At 43.3% G+C, this 19,790-nt stretch overlaps 1 protein-coding gene across 1 annotated transcript in view; it reads left to right on the top strand.

The window, feature by feature from the left end:
- cmya5 (cardiomyopathy associated 5) overlaps positions 1-19,790 on the top strand; it is a 63,711-nt gene that overhangs the window by 12,218 nt on the left and 31,703 nt on the right. The gene's annotated exons all lie outside the window — the stretch shown is intronic.

Below are 19,790 nucleotides of genomic sequence, written 5' to 3'. Positions count from 1 at the left end.
TATTTCAGGTATTTCATTACTTTTAAATACATTTCAAAACAAAATAAGTACAGTGGGTATTCACCCCTTTGGATTTGTTCACATTTTTGTTGTGTGACAAAGTGGGATTGAAATGGATTTAGTTGTGATTTTTTTTGTCAACTATAAAGACCAGGGATCTTTTTGAAAGTTTCATAAAGAAGAGCAGTGATTGGTAAATGGATAATAATAACAAATCAGACAATGATTCAAGTGTTTGTTTCATATGATTGTTGGTTATTTATGTGTTTATGGAGGGCTCATCTGCAAAAGAGACTGTGGTCTCAGCATGCCTTCCTGCTTAAATAAAGGTTGAATAAAATCCAATACATTTTAATATCTCTTTAAACATGGTCAAGTTAATAATTGTGCTGTGGGTGATTTATTAAACCACCCAGACACAACAAAGATCGAGTCGTCACTCTGCCACCCAGACACAACAAAGATCGAGTCGTCACTCTGAACTGAGCTGCAGGATGAGGCCATTGGTGATTTTAAAACAGCTACAGAGTTCAAGGGCTGTGAAGGGAGAAAACAGAGGATAGATCAACAACATTGTAGTTTACTCCACAATAATCGGCTAAATGACAGTGAAAATATAAAATGCTGAATTTAAAAATAAAAAAAACATGCAACAAGGCACTAAATTAAAACTGAAAAAAAAATTAAACACGGCAAAGGAATCAACTTTTTTGGCCTTAAATGCTGAGCCTTATGTTTGGGGCAAATCCAACACAACACATCACTAAGTAACTGCCTCCTTATTTAGAGGAATGGCTGCTTCCGTCTGCTTTACACCAGAGACTGGGAGAGGAATTCACCTATCTCCAGGACAATAACCTACAACACAAGGCTTTACAGTTGGCTCATTGCGCTCTAGCTATCATGTTTCAGGTCATTTTATTTATATCACTTTATTTAACAAGGCAAGTCAGTTAAGAACAAATTCGTATTTACTTGATCTGTGTCGTAATATTAATTGAATCAGAAACACATTTGCATTGCTGGTTTTAGACTAATGTTAGCTAGCTAACAATGAACCAAGTTGATTAGCTTTAGCTACCTGCAGATTCATACTACAGCTATGACAATGTTTGTATTGGTAGTAGTACGAGTTGGGATTATGCCGGTTCATTGTTTTGCAAGCTAGCTACATGTCTAAACAAAAGACAGATGATTACATGACCCATCAAGTTAGCCAGGTGTGTCTGGGGGTGATTATGGCCATCTATTGTATTTCATGAACATGTGTAGACAATAGTGTCCCTTCCACATAGCTACATGTGGCTGGGAGGTGGTTATAGCATTTCCTTCACATGGCCCATCAATTTAGATTGGTGTGTCGGGTAAGCATCATCTAATAATTATAATGTATATTTATCTGGACACTCTCTGTTTTTGAAATTGCTACTATGCAGTAACTATTTCACTGAACTATTTTCACCTTCTGTATTCTGTGCATGTGGCAAATAAACTTAGATTGTATTTGATATAGTGTCTGTTTACCACAGATGGTAATTTGAAGAACAACATGACCTGCAAAGTCAGATTACGATATAGGCCAAGGACTAGATAGTGTATTTTTACCTGAAGTTTTTCCTTATTGTTGGCTACTACTTTTACTACTTTTAGTCTGGAAATCGTTGGTTGTTTACTAAACTACTCACTCTGTTTAGCACATGGCCTCATGTGAATCCTTAAAGAGATGGGTGGGGCTAAGGCTCTAAGAGGGTGTGAACAATGCTGAATAGGTATAGACAAAGAAGAGCTCTCCAGTAGGTGTACCAAAATATTCAGGATACATTTTCTGGGTGATTTAAATATTGAAAAAGCTGTAACTTGTGCCTGCAACCTGGTTCAGGTTATCAGTCAACCTAACAGGGTAGTTACAAACAGGACACGAATGACATCATAATCATGTATTGATCACATCTTTACTATTGATGCAGAAATTTGCTTTAAAGTAGTATCCAAATCCATCGGATGTAGTGATCATGTAGTGATCAGGAAATCCAAAGTTCCAAAGGCTGTGCCTAATATAGTGTCTAAGAGGTCATACAATACGTTTTGTAGTGATTCCTACGTTGTTGATGTAAATAATATTCGTTGGTCTGTGGTGTGTAATGAGGAGCAACCAGATGCTGCACTTGACACATTTATGAAATCGCTTATTCCAGTTACTATTAAGCATGCACCCATTATTAAGAAAATGACAGCAAACACTGTTAAATCCCTGTGGATTGATGAGGAATTGATAAAATGTAATGGTCGAGAGGTATGAGGCAAAAGGAATGGCACATACTGTAAGTCTGGCTGCAGAACCGATTGGTAAACGTACTGCATATTCAGAAATCATGTGTCCATCTGAATAAAAATAAGAAATTATACTATGAAACCCTCCTGTACTCCCTGTTCACTCATGACTGCACGGCCAGGCACGACTCCAACACCATCATTAAGTTTGCTGATGTGGTAGAACAGTGGTAGCACTGATCACCAACAACGATGAGACAGCATATAGGGAGGAGGTCAGAGACCTGGCCGTGTGGTGCCAGGACAACAACCTCTCCCTCAACGTGATCAAGACTAAGGAGATGATTGTGGACTACAGGAAAAGGAGGGACCGAGCACGCCCCCATTCTCATCGACTGGGCTGTAGTGGAGCAGGTTGAGAGCTTCAAGTTCCTTGGTGTCCACATCACCAACAAACTATCATGGTCCAAGCACACCAAGACAGTCGTGAAGAGGGCACAACAAAACCTTTTCCCCCTCAAGAGACTGAAAAGATTTGGCATGGGTCCTCAAATCGTCAAAAGGTTCTACAGCTGCACCATCGAGAGCATCCTGACTGGCTGCATCACTGCCAGGTATGGCTACTGCTCAGCCTCTGACCACAAGGCACTACAGAGGGTAGTGCGTACGGCCAGTACATCACTGGGGCCAAGCTTCCTGCCATCCAGGGCTTCCAAACTAGGCAGTGTCAGAGGAAGGCCCTAAACATTGTCAAAGACTCTAGCCACCCTAGTCATAGACTGTTCTATCTGCTACCGCACGGTAAGCGGTATCGGAGGGCCAAGTCTAGGTCCAAGAGGCTTCTAAACAGCTTCTACCCCCAAGCCATAAGACTAATCAAATGGCTACCCAGACTACTTGCATTGCCCCTCCCCCCTCCTTTACGCTGTTGCTACTCTCTGTTATTATTTATGCATAAGTTACTTTAATAACTCTACCCCACATGTATATATTACATAAATTACCTTGACTAACCGGTGCCCCTGCACATTGACTCTGTACCGGTACACCCTTGTATATAGCCTCTATTGTTATTTTACTGCTGCTCTTTAGTTATTTGTTACTTTATTTCTTATTTTGGTAGGTATTTCTCTTAAAACTGCATTGTTGGTTAAGGGTGTGTAAGTAAGCATTTCACTGTAAGGTCTACACCTGTTGTATTCGGCGCATGTGACAAATACAATTTGATTTGAAACAAAGATCAATTCTATAAAGATTGATAGAAAAAAGCTTTGGAGCACCTTAAATAAAAATTTGGACAAAAAGGCAAACTCAGTTCCATCATTCATTGAATCAAATGGCTCATTCATAACAAAACCCAATGATATTGTCAATTAATTAAATGATTTTTTTATTGGAATGACATGCTAGCAACAAATGCTGACACTACACATCCAAGTATAACTGATTTGAATTATGAAAGACAAGCATTGTAATTCTGTGAGTGTGAAGTGAAGTGAGTGTGGAAGAGGTGAAAGAATGATTGTTGTCTATCAACAATGACAAGCCACCGTGGTCTGACAACTTGGAGGGAAAATTATTGAGGATAATAGCGGACGATATTGCCACTCCTATTTGTCCATATCTTCAATCTAAGCCTACTATAAAGTGTGTGCCCTCAGGTCTGGAGGGAAGCAAAAGTAATTTGCTACCCAAGAATAGTAAAGCCCCTTTTACTGGCTCAAATAACCAACTAATCAGCCTGTTACTAACCCTTAGTAAACATTTGGAAAAAAATGTTTTTTACCAGATACGATGGTATTGTACTGTAAACAAATTGACAACAGACTTTCAGCACGCTTGTGGGAAAAGACATTCAACAAGCACGACACTTTCACAAATTACTGATGATTGGCTGAGAGTAACGGATGATAAAAATATTGTGGGGGCTGTTTTGTTAGATTTCAGTGTGGTTTTTGACGTCATCAATCATAGTCTGCTACTGGAAAAACATACGTGGCTTTACACCCCCTACTATATTGTGGATAAAGAGTTACCTGTCTAACAGAACACAGAGTGTGTTCTTTGATGGAAGCCTCTCCAACATAATCCAAGAATACGCCAGGACAGCTGTCTAGGCCCCTTACTTTTTTCAGTTTTTACTAGTGACTTGCCACTGGCGTTGGGTGAGGCCAGTGTGTCTACAACACTATACACGTCAGCTAGTGAGTGAAATGACTGCAACAATTAACAAAGAGTGGCAGTTAGTTTCAGAATGGGTGGCAAGGAATAAATTAGTCCTAAATATAAAAAAACTAAAAGCACTGTATTTGGTACAAATCATTCACTAAACCTGAACTAAATCTTGTAATAAATAATGTGGAAATTGAGCAAGTTTAGGTGATTAAACTGCTTGGAGTAACCCTGGATTGTAAACTGTCATGGTCAAAACATGTTGATACAACAGTAGCTAAAGTGGTTTAGAAGTCTGTCCATAATAAAGAGCTATTCTGCATTTTTAATAACACTATCAACAAGGTAGGTCCTTCAGGCTCTAGTGTTGTCACACCTGGACTACTGTTCAGTCCTTTGGTCAGGTGCCACAAAGAGGGACCTAGGAAAATTACAATTGGCTCAGAACAGGGCAACACGTGCTGGCCCTTAAATGTACACGGAGAGTTAACATTAATAATATGCATGTAAATCTCTCATGGCTCAAAATGGAGGAGAGATTGACTTCATCACTACTTGTTTTTGTACGAAGTGTTGACATGTTGAATGCACCTAAGTGTCTGTTTAAACTACTAGCACACAGCTCAGACACCCATGCATACCCCACAAGACATGCCACCAAAGGTCTCTTCACAATCCCCAAGTCAAGGACAGACGGTGGGAGGTGCACAGTACTACATAGATCCATGGAACTCTATTTCTCATCAGGTAACTGATGCAAGCAGTAGAATCAGATTTAACAAACAGATAAAAATACACCTTATGGAGCAGTGGGGACGCGAAGAGACACACAGGCACAGACACACATGATAAGACATACACTCTACACACAGATCGATTTTGTATCATAGATATGTGATAGTAGAGCAGTGGCCTGAGGGAACACACTTAATGTGTTGTGAAAAGTGTTATGAATGGTAATGTCATGTCATATTTTAAATTGTATATCACTGCCTTAATGTTGCTGGACCCCAGGAAGAGTAGCTGCTGCTTTGGCATGTGGTAACCAAAAAAAGTGTTAAACAAATAAAAACTATATTTGAGATTCTTCAAAGTAGCCAGTCTCTGCCTTGATGACAGCTCTTGGCATAAAGAAAATAAAGAAAAACCCACGATAGCTTGCTATCTAGGGTGACACCCAGCAGTTTAGTCTCTTCAACTTGCTCAATTGCCACATTATTCAATAGATCCAGGTGAGGTTTAGGGTTGAGCGAGTGATTTGTCCCAAACATTATGCTTTTAGTTTTTTAGATATTTAGCACCAGCCTATTGTTAGTTACCTAATCTAAAACTGACTAGAGCTCTATGTTAAAACTTCTTCGATTATAGGGGGCTCTCTTTTAATTTTTGGATAAAAAAACGTTCCCGTTTTAAACAAGATATTTTGTCACGAAAAGATGCTCGACTATGCATATAATTGACAGTTTTGGAAAGAAAACACTCTGACGTTTCCAAAACTGCAAAGATATTATCTGTGAGTGCCACAGAACTGATGCTACAGGCGAAACCAAGATGAAATTTCAAACAGGAAATGCCCCAGATTTTGAAGGTGCTGTGTTCCAATGTCTCCTTATATGGCTGTGAATGCGCAAGGAATGAGCCTACACTTTGTCGTTTCCCCAAGGTGTCTGCAGCATTGTGACGTATTTGTAGGCATATCATTGGAAGATTGACCATAAGAGACTACATTTACCAGGTGCTCGCTTGGTGTCCTCCGTTGCAATTATTGCGTAATCTCCAGCTGCGTGTATTTTTCCAATTGCTTCAGAGGAGAAACCCAACTGCCACGAATGACTTATCATCGAATAGATATGTGAAAAACTTGAGGATTGATTCTAAACAACGTTTGCCATGTTTCTGTCGATATTATGGAGTTAATTTGGAAAAAAGTTTGGCGTTGTAATGACTAAATTTTCGGGGTTTTTTCTTAGCCAAACGTGATGAACAAAACAGAGCGATTTCTCCTACACAAATAATCTTTTTGGAAAAACTGAACATTTGCTATCTAACTGAGAGTCTCCTCATTGAAAACATCCGAATTTCTTCAAAGGTAAATTATTTTATTTGAATGCTTTTCTTGTTTTTGTGAAAATGTTGCCTGCTGAATGCTAGGCTTAATGCTATGCTAGATATCAATACTCTTACACAAATGCTTGTGTAGCTATGGTTGAAAAGTATATTTTGAAAATCTGAGATGACAGTGTTGTTAACTTAAGGGTGTCAGTTATTCATTTTACTGTTGCAGCCATTGTGTATACTGTTGAGTCAAAAAGAAAAGACATTGTTATAATAGTAATCTTGGTCCTTTATGTGTAAAGACCCCTCCAACATGGACACACATGTTTTATTCAAGGTCAGTGGAAGGTAATTATACATGCACAAAACAATAATAGTCCAAGCCTGCTGCCCTGTGGTACACCACACTCAACCAAATTTGCATTAAAGAGGTTTCCATTAAGGAAAACCCTCTATGATCTACTGTATAGCTAACTGTCCATTCTTGATAAGGCAGAGAATGTTAATCCACAACACCTACATTTTTTCAGCAATATGTTATGATCAGTGATATCAAAAGCTGCACTGAAGTTTAACAAAACGGCTCCCACAATCTTCTTATTAGCAATTTCTTTCAGACAATAATCAGTCATTTGTGTCAGGGCAGAGCATGTTGTGTGCCCTTCCCTATAAGCATGCTGAAAGTCTGTTGTTAATTTGTTTCTGTAAAATGACATTGTATTTGGTCGAAAAACATTTCTGAAAGTTTGCTAAGCAACGGAACAGGCTGATTGGTCTGCTGTTTCAACCATTAAAGGGTGCTCCTCCCTCCAGGCCTGAGGGAACACTCCGTATTCTAGGCTTAGATTGAAGCTTGAAGAATTTTGAAGTTAATAATGGGCAAATTTTGTACAATCCAGACTCACAGCTGTAATTGCTGCCAAATGTGTTTCTAACATGTATTGACTCAGGGTAGTATACCTCTAATCAAGATATTAGTCCTGTATTTTTCAATAATTAAAATAAATGTTTGAATGTTGCTTGCACATTGACATTAGTGTCACGATCGTTATAAGGTGTTATGAATCCCTTTTGGCCCGACAGTCTAGGGGGGATGGTAATGAGACCCGTAACATAACTCATGCAAATTATTATTGTGACAAAGTAAAAGGGTGAACGAAATAACCACGACAACAGAAATCTACCGTCAATCTCCAGGTTTATTTATAAACACACGGTAATGGGGGGGAAGCAGGAAAAGGGGCTGAGCTGGACCCAAGGAAAGAAACAATAAATATACAAAAACACCCCTAAGCTAGACTAGTCTACTTTAACAACAGCTAACTACCTAACCAAAAATACAGTGGGTGGTCCGACAGAGACCTACAGACATGGCATTTACAGAGAGATTGAGCTCTAGAGCAAACAAATGATGGGGTTTTTAAACCAAGGGAAAGGAACTGTGATAGGGTAGGAAATAGGAGGAGGTGTGTCTTCTGATTGATGATTGATTGTTGACTGATTGGGGAGTGATGATTTTCACCTGTGAGGGGAGAAGGAGAGAAAAGAAACACACACAGGATACACACACACAGGATAACTGTATCCGTAACATAAGGAGTGGACCAAGATGCAGTGTGGTATGTTTCCATCCTTTTATTTGGAAGAGAAACTTAAAGAACAAAAACAATAACCCGAACAAATGAAACGTGAAGCTCAGAGTAGTGCTCTCAGGCAACTATACCTAGACAAGATCCCACAAAGCACAATGGGGAAATGGCTACCTAAATATGATCCCCAATCAGAGACAACGACAAACAGCTGCCTCTGATTGGGGAACATACCAGGCCGACATAGATATATAATTTTCCTAGATAACCCACCGTTAATCACATCCCGACCTAACCAACATAGAGAATAAAAAGCTCTCTATGGTCAGGGCGTGGCATACAGAGTATTTTGTGTAGATCAATGACAGGAAAAAATCAAATTAAATTAATTAATTTAAATCCTACTTTGTAATGCAACAAAATGTGAAGAAATCCAAGTTGGTGAATAGTTATGATACCCACTGTAATTGAATATTGGAATGTATTTGAAAATTATTTTTGGAAAGTTCTGACTATGGGCAGAAAGCTTACATTCTTGTTAATCTAACTGCACGGTCCAATTTACAGTAGTTATTATGATGCTACTGTTTGAGGAGAGTGCACAATTATGAACTTGAAAATGTATTAATAAATCAATTAGGCACATTTGGGCAGTCTTGAGCCAACATTTTGAACAGAAATGCAATAGTTCATTGGATCAGTCTAAAACTTTGCACATACACTGCTCCCATCTACTAACCAAAATCTAAATTATGCCTGGGCTGGAATAATACATTATGACATTTCTGTTGCATTTCAAAGATGATGGGACAAAACAACAACAACAAAAAAATCACGTTTTTTTTTCTTTGTATTATCTTTTACCATATCTAATGTGTTATATTCTTCTATATTAATTCCACTTTTCCACAAACTTCTAACTGTTTCCTTTCAAATTGTATCAAGAATAGGCATATCTTTGCTACAGGTCCTGAGCTATATGCAATTAGATTTGGGTATGTCATTTTACGATTTAAAAAAAAAATGGGCGGATCCTTAAGAGGTTTTAAAAGGAATAATAAATACACACATGGAATGCAATGAATAGAGCAGGATGAATGTATGCATGTCAAATGTGCTACAACAGTGAAAAGAAATGGAACAGAACTGGAATGGTAGGAGCTGGTACTCCTGGATGAGTGGCAATCCTTACTCTCACCACTCTCTCCAAGAACAGTGCTTTCATGCTCACTAAACTAACACCACTGATTTTACTTGCCAGCTTTACTATTTTATGTAATTGTTTTTTGTTTGAGATAGAAAGGTAATTGTACCGGGCTTGGAAACAGAATGTGAGAACACTCTTAATGAAGGATGTGTGCAATATGTTTATTTTTGTATTGACCTGATATTTAGTTTTGTCTCCTCATGATATATAGTTGTTATTGTCTCTTTTTGTATATCTGTTTTGTGTTAGGAGTCCAGGTGAGTTTTGAGTCAGTTATAGTGCCAAGATACAGGTAACTGCCAAAATAAAGGAAACACTCTTGTAAATGAGGGATACAAAGTATATTTAAAGCAGGTTCTTCCATACAGATGTGGTTCTTGAGTTAATTAAGCAATTAACATAACATCATGCTTAGGGTCATGTATAAAAATGCTGGGCAGGCCATTATTTTGGCTTCCATGACAATAGGATGACAATGCCCCTATCCACAGGGCACGAGTGGTCACTGAATAATTTGCTATGGCGTCACTAGATCTCAACCCAATTGGACACTTATGGAAGATTCTGGAGCGGCCACCATCAACAAAACATCAATGATGGAACTTCTCATGGAAGAATGGTGTTGCATTCCTCCAATAGTTCCAGACACTTGTAGAATCTATGCTTAGGTGCATTAAAGCTGGTCTGTCTCGTGGTGACCCAAAGCCCTATTAAAACACGTTATGTTGGTGTGTTCTTTACACTGAGTATACCAAACGTTAGGAACACCTTCCACATTTTTTGTATCCCCCCCCCCCCTTTTGGCCTCAGAACAGCCACAATTTGCATGGACTCTACAGGGTGTAGAAATCATTCCATAGGGATGCTGGCCCATGTTGACTCCAATGCTTCCCACAGTTGTGTCAAGTTGGCTGGATATCCATTGGGTGGTGGAACATTGATACACACAGGAAACTGTTGAGCATGAAATACCCAGCAGCGTTGCAGGCCTTTACACAAACTGGTGCGCCTGGCACCTACTACCATACCTTGTTCAAAGGCACTTCAATCTTTTGTCTTGCCCATTCACTCTCTGTATGGCGTACGTATGCAATCCATGTCTCAATTGTCTCAAGGCTTAAAAATCCTTCTTTAACCTGTCTCCTCCCCTTAATCTACACTGATTGAAGTGGATTTAACAAGTGACATCGATAAGGGATCTAAGCTCTGGTCAGTCTTTGTCATGGAAAGAGCAGGTTTTCTTAATGTTTTGTACACTCGCCAGTTATCTGTATTGTTCCGCTGTTTCAATTTTCTCTGAGTCCATATGGAAGGGGCCCGTGTCTTCCCATGCCAAATCCCCTCCTCAGGCCTCAGTGATGTACATTCAGAAAGTATTATGTCACCTGTTCTAATCCGTGTAAATGTCCCATGTGACATCATCAAGCGGTGACACTGATATGTGATCTGTTCTCCCTGTTCACTCAGTGTAGGTCATTGGCAATGTAAAGACACAGCTCATATTTCAGTCACACACAGTGCTTTCGTGAGCCTGTTAGTGTGTGTTTGGTATCGATAATTACCCTACCCCATGAAAATGATTCACTCTTTCTGTCTCTAGACTCATAACATAGAAAAAACATTTAACCAAATAGATTTGCACAGAAAAATTGTATTCAGGCCAACCATTATCTTAGTTTGAAAGTGGTGCAGTGATATTTAACTGCCCCCCTCCCTGTCCCGAGTGGCCAAGGAGGTGTATGGCTAGGCGATATGGCCTAGAACTCATATCTCACTTTTTTTAAATTATGGGCGATTCACGATATATATCTCAATTTCTTTTAAAGTTCTCTAAATAACCTTTTTTGTGCAATTAAAGGTAAAATACACTGTATTTAAAATTGTCAGCAATAATCCAATGAATTCAGAGCTTGTGAAATTATACTATACCTAGGCTGAAAAGAGTTGTACCTGCTTTAAAAAAAATAATTACTGATCTGGCTTTCAGGTCTGTCTATAAAAATGCCCTTTTTGTAACACATTTAACCAGAACCATGCATAATACACACTAATAATGTAGCAGGCATTATAGAAAATGAACACTGGTCTCATAAACAATATCTCAAGCACAAGCCCACGTGCTAGTGAGTAGCCAGCTAACGGTTTTCTAGTGGTGATGAAGGAGAGTCGGACCAAACTGCAGCGTGTCGATTGCGATCCATGTTTAATACAACAAAGAAACACGAACACTACACAAAACAATAAACGAAACCGAAACAGCCTATCTAGTGCAAACTAACCGAGAGTACACATAGGACACTAAGGACAATCACCCACGACAAACTCAAAGAATATGGCTGCCTAAATATGGTTCCCAATCAGAGACAACGATAAGCACCTGCCTCTGATTGAGAACCATTCCAGACAGCCATAGACTTTGCTAGATAACCCACTAAGCTACAATCCCAATACCACCACCAAAACCCCAAGACAAACACACCACAATTACAAAAACCCCATGCCACACCCTGGCCTGACCAAATACATAAAGATAAACACAAAATACTTTGACCAGGGCGTGACAGAACCCCCCTAAGGTGCGGACTCCCGAACGCACAACCTAAACCTGTAGGGGAGGGTCTGGGTGGGCATCTGTCCGCGGTGGCGGCTCTGGTGCTGGACGTGGACCCCACTCCATAATTGTCTTAGTCCACCTCCTTAGTGTCCCTTGAGTGGCGTCCCTCACCGCTAACCTTGGCCTAGGAAACCTAACAACGGGCCCCACTGGACTGAGGTAGCTCGGGACCGGGACCGAGGGGAAGCTCGGGACCGAGGGGAAGCTCGGGACCGAGGGGAAGCTCGGGAGTGAGAGGAAGCTCGGGAGTGAGAGGAAGCTCGGGAGTGAGAGGAAGCTCGGGAGTGAGAGGAAGCTCGGGAGTGAGAGGAAGCTCGGGAGTGAGAGGAAGCTCAGGGAGTGAGAGGAAGCTCAGGGCTGGTGGTTCCGGCAGATCCTGGCTGAGGCAGGCGGAAGCTCAGGAGACTGGCGGATGAGAGGCGGATCCTGGCAGACTCAGGCAGGTTGATGGATCCACCAGATCCTGGCTGGCTGGTGGTTCCGGCAGATCCTGGCTGACTGGCACTGGCAGTTCTGGCGGATCCTGGCTGACTGGTGGATCCTGGCAGACTGGCGGATCCTGGCTGACTGGTGGATCCTGGCTGACTGGCGGATCCTGGCTGACTGGCGCATCCTGGCCGACTGGCAGTTCTGGCGGATCCTGGCTGACTGGTGGATCCTGGCTGGCTGGTGGTTCCGGCAGATCCTGGCTGATTGGCACTTCTGGCGGATCCTGGCTGACTGGTGGATCCTGGCAGACTGGCGGATCCTGGCTGACTGGCAGATCCTGGCTGACTGGCTGGATCCTGGCTGACTGGTGGATCCTGGCTGGCTGGTGGTTCCGGCAGATCCTGGCTGATTGGCACTTCTGGCGGATCCTGGCTGACTGGTGGATCCTGGCAGACTGGCGGATCTGGCAGGATCCTGGCTGACTGGTGGATCCTGGCAGACTGGCGGATCCTGGCAGACTGGCGGATCCTGGCAGATCCTGGCAGACTGGCGGATTCTGGCTGACTAGCGGATCTGGAAGAGTCTGGCTGACTAGCGGATCTGGAAGAGTCTGGCTGACTGGCAGATCTGGCGGCGCTGGGCAGCCTGGCGGCGCTGGGCAGACTGGCGACGCTGGGCAGACTGGCGACGCTAGGCAGACTGGCGGTGCTGGGCAGACTGGCGACGCTAGGCAGACTGGCAGACTGGCGGCGCTGGGCAGACTGGCGCTGGGCAGACTGGCGGCGCTGGGCAGACTGGCGACGCTGGGCAGACTGGGGCTGGGCAGACTGGGGGCACTGGCGCGCTGGGCAGACTGGCGACACTAGCTGCTCCATATAGGCTGACAGCTCCGGCGGCTTCTTACAGACTGACCGCTCTGGCGGCTCCGTGCTGACTGGCAGCTCCTTGCAGACTGGCAGCTCCTTACAGACTGACAGCTCCTTACAGACTGACAGCTCCTTGCAGACTGACAGCTCCTTGCAGACTGACAGCTCCGTGCAGACTGACAGCTCCTTGCAGACAGACAGCTCCTTGCAGACTGACAGCTCCTTGCAGACTGGCAGCTCCTTGCAGACTGGCAGCTCATTGCAGACTGGCAGCTCCTTGCAGACTGGCAGCTCCATGCAGACTGACAGCTCTATGCAGACTGACAGCTCTGGCTGCTTCATGCAGACTGACATCTCTGGCTGCTTCATGCAGACTGACATCTCTGGCTGCTCCATGCAGACTGACAGCTCTGGCTGCTCCATGCAGACTGGCTGCTTCATGCAGACTGACAGCTCTGGCTGCTTCATGCAGACTGGCAGCTCTGGCTGCGCTGAACAGGCGGGAGACTCCTGCAGCGCTGTGTCGGAGGAAGGCTCTGGCTGCGCTGAACAGGCGGGAGACTCCGGCAGCGCTGGAGATGAGGAAAACTCTAACAGCGCTAGATAGGCGGGAGACTCCGGCAGCGCAGGAGAGGAGAAAGGCTCCGACAGCGCTGGAGAAGCGAGGCGCACTGTAGGCCTGATGCGTGATGCTGGTACTGGTGGTACTGGACCGAGGACACGCACCGGAAGCCTGGTGCGGAGAGCTGCTACCGGAGGGCTGGGGTGTGGAGGTGGTACTGGATAGACCGGACCGTGCAGGCGCACTGGAGCTCTTGAGCACCGAGCCTGCCCAACCTTACCTGGCTCGATGCCCACTCTAGCCCGGCCGATACGAGGAGCTGGAATATACCGAACCGGGCTGTGCACCCGCACTGGAGACACCGTGCGCTCCACAGCATAACACGGTGCCTGCCCGGTCTCTCCAGCCCCCCGGTAAGCACAGGGAGTTTGCGCAGGTCTCCTACCTGGCATAGCCATACTCCCTGTGAGCCCCCCAAGAAATTTTTGGGTCTGACTCTCGGGCTTCCATCCGCTCTGCCGTGCTAGCTCCTCATAATGCCGCCTCTCTGCTTTTGCTGCCTCCAGCTCGGCTTTGGGGCGACAATAATCTCCAGGCTGATCCCAGGGTCCTTTACCGTCCAGTACGTCCTCCCATGTCCATTTCTCCAGGTAGTGCAGCCTCTCCCACTGCAGCTGCTGCTCCTGCTGTTGCTGCCTCTGTTGCCTCTGTTGCCTCTGTTCCTGCTGCTCCTTTGGGCGGCTACACTCCCCTGGTTTAGCCCAGGGTCCTCTCCCGTCGAAGATCTCCTCCCATGACCAGAAATCCTTGTTGAGCATCTCCTTTTTCGGCTGCTCCTGCCTGTTGACACGCCGCTTGGTCCGTTGGTGGTGGGTGATTCTGTAACGGTTTTCTAGTGGTGATGAAGGAGAGTCGGACCAAACTGCAGCGTGTCGATTGCGATCCATGTTTAATACAACAAAGAAACACGAACACTACACAAAACAATAAACGAAACCGAAACAGCCTATCTAGTGCAAACTAACCGAGAGTACACATAGGACACTAAGGACAATCACCCACGACAAACTCAAAGAATATGGCTGCCTAAATATGGTTCCCAATCAGAGACAACGATAAGCACCTGCCTCTGATTGAGAACCATTCCAGACAGCCATAGACTTTGCTAGATAACCCACTAAGCTACAATCCCAATACCACCACCAAAACCCCAAGACAAACACACCACAATTACAAAAACCCCATGCCACACCCTGGCCTGACCAAATACATAAAGATAAACACAAAATACTTTGACCAGGGCGTGACACCAGCTAATATTTATATATTAAGTTTAAGCCAAATTGGATCTAGGAATAATTGCACAAGCTCTGAATTCAGCTAACAAGGCAAAACAGTTGAAAACAGTTGTTATTAACACAACCTTCTGTTAGTCTTCAACTGTTTGAACAGCATGCTAGCCTGTCCACTTTGTTTAGATGTTGAAATCAAGTGACCAACCTTATTTCTCAGAATGAGAACGAGTTGCCAATTCCCTATATAATTGTTTCATGCTTATTGCACATTTATAAAACACAGACTAAACAGCTAGTATAACCACCCAGTACATGGTACCGTAATGCACGCGCAATAGACTGAGCATTAAATTCCCAGAATGAATGTTCATTGGTACATCCGTTTAGTAGTGTCTGGTCTGCTCAGAATTTGAGGAGTTGAAAAATAAACAGTGTATGGTTCGAAAGGTTAACTTCTCCTCTATTACAGTAAAATAATGTCTCCATTTGTTTTGTTGTCCATATGACCGATTCTGTTGGACCAAACCTCAAATGCAAATAGCAAGTTGAAACCGTTTGTCAGAGAGGAAGAAGTGATCTCTCATCTTGGCTGTTGTGAGTGGTAGGGGGAGGGGCATGGGAGAAAAAGGTGAAGTGAAAGGTTTCAATCACCAAAATCTGTCCAAAATATTATTTTTGTTATTAAGTGTTATTACATACAGCTGGGAAGAACTATTGGATATAAGAGCGATGTCAACTTACCAAAATTACGACCAGGAATATGACTTTCCCGAAGCGGATCCTTTGTTCGGACCACCACCCAGGACATTGGATCTAATTCCAGAGGCCGACCCAAAACAACGTCGCCGCAGAAGAAGTAGACGGAGCAGCCTCCTGGTCAGGCTTCAAAGGAGTGCACACCACCCACCGCTTCCGAGTATACTACTCGCCAATGTCCAGTCTCTCGACAAGGTGGACGAAATTAGGGCAAGGGTTGCCTTCCAGAGAGACATCAGAGATTGTAACATTCTCTGTTTCAAGGATATGTTGTCGGAGTCACGCGGACCGGGCAATGTTCCCGGGCACCCTCAGAGAATAACATCGATCTATACGCTGACTCGTGAGTGAGTTTATAAGGAAGTGCGTTGGAGATGTCGTACCCACTGTGACTATTAAAACCTACCCTAACCAAAAACCATGGATGGATGGCGGCATTCATGCAAAACTGAAAGTGCGAACCACCAGATTTAACTATGGAAAGAGGACTGGGAATATGGACTAATATAAACAGTGTAGTTATTCCCTCCGCAAGGCAATCAAACAAGTGAAATGTTGGTATAGGGACAAAGTGGAGTTGCAATTCAACGGCTCAGGCAAGAGGCTCAGGCAATTACAGAAAACAAAAAGAAAAACAGCCACGTCACGGACATTGACCTATGGCTTCTAGACAAGCTAAACACCTTCTTTGCCCACTTTGAGGACAATTCAGCACCACCGCCACTGACTGCCCCCTCTCCTTCTCAAATAAAATCTAATTTGATTGTCACATACACGTTATTTGCAGATGTAGCGAAATGCTTGTTTTTCTAGCTCCGACAGTGCAGTAATATCTAACAAGTAATATCTAACAAATTACACAACATATACCCAATACACACAAATGGAAGTAGGAATGAATTAACCAGCATGGCTACCACAGCATTCTGCAGCGATACGCCATCCCATCTGGTTTGGGCTTAGTGGGACTATCATTTGTTTTTCAACAGGACAATGACTAAACACATCTCCAGGCTGTTTAAGGGCTATTTTTACCAAGAAGGAGAGTGATGGAGTACTGCATCAGATGACCTGGCCTCCACAATCACCCGACCACAACCCAATTGAGATGGTTTGGGATGAGTCAGATCGCAGAGTGAAGGATAAGAATCCAACAAGTGCTCAGCATATGTGGGAACACCTTCAAGACTGTTGGAAAAGTATTCCAGGTGAAGCTGGTTGAGAGAATGCCAAGAGTTTGCAAAGCTGTCATCAAGGCAAAGGTTGGCTATTTAAAGAATCTCAAATATAAAATATATTTTGATTTGTTTAACACTTTTTTTGGCTACTACATGATTCCATATATGTGATATTTCATAGTTTTGATGTCTTCACTATTATTCTACAATGTAGAAAATAGTCAAATAAAGAAAAACCCTTGAATGAGTAGGTGTTCTAAAACTTTTGACCAGTAGTGTATCTGTTACGGCTTTCTTCCGTCGAAGGAGAGTCGGACCAAAATGCAGCGTGGTTAGTTCGATACATGTTTAATAAAGACAAAACACGATCAATACAAAAACAAGAAACGGAACGTGAAAACCTAATACAGCCTGTCTGGTGACAACTAACACAGAGACAGGAACAATCACCCACAAAACCCACAGTGAAACCCAGGCTACCTAAATATGGTTCCCAATCAGAGACAACGAGAATCACCTGACTCTGATTGAGAACCGCCTCAGGCAGCCATAGACTATGCTAGACACCCCTACTCAGCCACAATCCCAATACCTACTAAAACCCCAATACAAAAACACAACACAAAATAAACCCATGTCACACCCTGGCCTGACCAAATATATAGAAAACACAAAATACTAAGACCAGGGCGTGACAGTATCTGGCATTACTCATCTCATGTATACACTGTATACACATGTATACTATTCTACGGTATCTTAAGTCACTTAAGTGTGCCTTGAATTCTAAATAAATCACAGACAGTGTCACCAGCAATACACCCCCACAGCATAACTCCTCCTCCATGCTTTATGGTGGGAAATACACATGCGGAGATCATCTGTTCACTCACACCGCGTCTCACAAAGACACGGTGGTTGGAACCAAAAATCTCCAATTTGGACTCCAGACCAAAGGACAAATTCCCACCGGTCTATTGTCCATTCCTCGTGTTTCTTGGCCCAAGCAAGTCTCTTCTTCTCATTGTTGTCTTTTAGTAGTAGTTTCTTTGCATCAATTCGACCATGAAGGCCTGATTCACACAGTCTCCTCTGAACAGTTGATGTTGAGATGTGTCTGTTAGTTGAACTCTGTGAAGCATTTACTGGGCTGAAATTTCTGAGGCTGGTAACTCTAATGGACTTATCCTCTGCAGCAGAGGTAACTCTGGGACTTCCATTCCTGTGGCAGTCCTTATGAGAGCGAGTTTCATCATAGTGCTTGATGGTTTTTGCGACTGCACTTGAAGGAACTTTCAGACCTGTTAATTGAAATACATTCCAGGTGACTACCTCATGAAGCTGGTTTAGAGAATGCCAAAAGTGTGCAAAGCAGTCAAGGCAACAGGTGGCTATTTGAAGAATCACAAATATCAAATATATTTACATTTGTTTAACACTTTTTTGGTTACTACATGATTCCATATGTGTTATTTCATAGTGTTAATGTCTTCACTATTATTCTACAATGTAGAAAATAGTAAAAATAAAGAAAAACCCTTGAATGAGTAGGTGTTCTAAAATGTTTGACTGGCCCTGTATGTAAACATTATTTAAGTGACTGGTGTTCCATTTCTTAAAGTGGCCAGTGACCCTGCGGATGACACTCTGCTTAGCCTCATACTCCTCCTTCGTTAGGGGCCTCTTGGTGGATAGCCTGGCTTTCTGCTCATCTGTCATTGCTAAAGAATGGACAAAACAAAATATTTATCTGCTCAGCTTCATGTCTGGTTTCATTTTCTATTCCTTGTTGAGCTAGGTAACAAAGAAACATCCCATCATAGACAACATAAGACAAAATGCTATTGCTCGCCTGCTCAAGCCTACCACTGTTGTGTCGTCTGCAAACTTGTGTGCATGGCCACGCAGTTGTGGGTGAACGGAGTACAGGAGGGGGCTGAGAACACACCCTTGTGGGGACCCAATGTTGAGGATCAGCGCTGTGGAGATGTTGTTTCCTACCTCCACCACCTGAGGGCACCCCGTGAGGAGTCCAGGACCCAGTTGCATAGGGCAAGGTTGAGACCCAGGGTCTCAAGCTTAATGATCAGTTTGGAGGCTACTATGGTGTTGAATGCTGAGCTGTTGTCACTGAACAGCATTCTTACATAGTTATTCCTCTTGTCCAGATGGGATAGGGCAGTGTGATGGCGATTGCATCGTCTGTGGACCTATTGGGGCGGTAAGAAAATTGAAGTGGGTCTAGGGTGACAGGTAGGGTGGGGGTGATATGATCCTTGACTAGACTCTCAGAGCACTTCATGACAGATGTGAGTGCTTCAGGGCGATAGTCATTTAGTTCAGTTACCTTGGCCACCATTGTTCCTGTTCCCAAGAAAGCTGTCTTGAAGCATGTGGGGACAGCAGACTGGGATTGGGATTGATTGAATATGTCCCGAAACACACCAGTCAGCTGGTCTGTGCATGCTCTGAGGACACAGCTAGGGATGCCGTCTGGGCTGGCACCCTTGTGAGGGTTAACACATTTAAATATTTTACTCACGTCGGCCACTGAGAAGGAGAGCCCACAGTCTTTGGTAATGGGCCACTATGTCGATGTCCGCGACAGGGCTGGTTTTCTTTTTGTAGTCCTTGATTGTCTGTAGACCCTGCCACATACGTCTCGTGTTTGAGCCGTTGAATTGTGACTCTAGTTTGTCTCTATACTGACACTTTGGTTGTTTGTTTGCCTTACGGAAGGAATAACTACACTGTTTGTGTTCGGTCATATTTCCCTTGCCATGATTAAATGCGGTG

This window comes from Oncorhynchus tshawytscha, linkage group LG04, assembly GCF_018296145.1.
Source record: "Oncorhynchus tshawytscha isolate Ot180627B linkage group LG04, Otsh_v2.0, whole genome shotgun sequence".
NCBI classification, from domain to species: Eukaryota; Metazoa; Chordata; class Actinopteri; order Salmoniformes; family Salmonidae; genus Oncorhynchus; species Oncorhynchus tshawytscha.
This window is presented reverse-complemented; position numbering and strand designations above follow the sequence as displayed.